This window comes from Lipotes vexillifer, unplaced genomic scaffold (genome assembly GCF_000442215.2).
Source record: "Lipotes vexillifer unplaced genomic scaffold, Lipotes_vexillifer_v1.1 scaffold1691, whole genome shotgun sequence".
NCBI lineage: Eukaryota > Metazoa > Chordata > Mammalia > Artiodactyla > Lipotidae > Lipotes > Lipotes vexillifer.
The window spans coordinates 4239733-4240901 of NW_006789046.1; positions in this window are offsets into that span (position 1 = coordinate 4239733).

The window sequence follows — 1169 nt, forward strand, 5'->3', positions numbered from 1 at the left end:
CCCCCATCTGGCTCTGACCGAGGCCGTCCCAAGGGAGTCGGGAGAACAGGCTGAAAACAGAAGCGACCCTCTGCTCATCTGGGGCAACTTCCCTCTGATGTGCACGTCATGTGCGGGAGCCGCTGACCCCATCTGGATGACAACGTCAAATGTGTGACTGGATTCACGCACCCTGTTCTAGGACAGACAGACTCAGGCCTTAGGGTATGTCTGACCCCCACATCACATGCACACACTTCTATCGCTGCCCCCAAATAACTGTATTCGTGATTTAAGGAAATTCCCCACTGTGTCTAGTTTCATTTATTAAACAGAAAATCAGGAAGTAACCACAAGAGGAATCTGGCATTACTAAAGGATTCTTTTTTTTTTTTTTTTTGCGGTACGCGGGCCTCTCACTGTTGTGGCCTCTCCCGTTGCGGAGCACAGGCTCCGGACGCGCAGGCTCAGCAGCCATGGCTCACGGGCCCAGCCGCTCCGCGGCATGTGGGATCTTCCCGGACCGGGGCTCGAACCTGTGTCCCCTGCATTGGCAGGCGGACTCTCAACCACTGCGCCACCAGGGAAGCCCCTAAAGGATTCTTGCTGGGGGCTCCTTTCTACACCCTTTTCCCAGAGCACATCTTCAAATCTGATCTGATTGACTGGGAAGGTGTTTACTGAGGAGCCTGCAGTCACGTCTGGACCTTGGAGTCTGCGGTGAGTAGTTACTGATGATTAGGAGGATGAAGACGGTCCGTGAGGCTGAACACAACAGCTGGAACAACCCAGGCATTGTCCGGAGGTGAGCGCGTTACTGTCTGGTCCAGATGTCCCGGCCTGGATCTGCAAGGCTGTGTTCTCCGTGCAGGATCAGGCAGGGGAGGGTTCACATTGGGGCCTGGAATTCAAACTCCATTCGCTCTTGGTCCACCCAAGGAGACTAATTTCTGCCCGTCCCAAGCATCTGCAATCTCAGTGACTGCCGTGGGAGAACTGGACCGAGTTGCACCCTTCGTTAAAACCACACTCCTGGGCTTCCCTGGTGGCACAGTGGTTGAGAGTCCGCCTGCCGATGCAGGGGACGCGGGTTCGTGCCCCGGTCCGGGAAGATCCCACATGCCGCAGAGCGGCTGGGCCCGTGAGCCATGGCCGCTGAGCCTGCGTGTCCGGAGCCTGTGCTCCGCAAC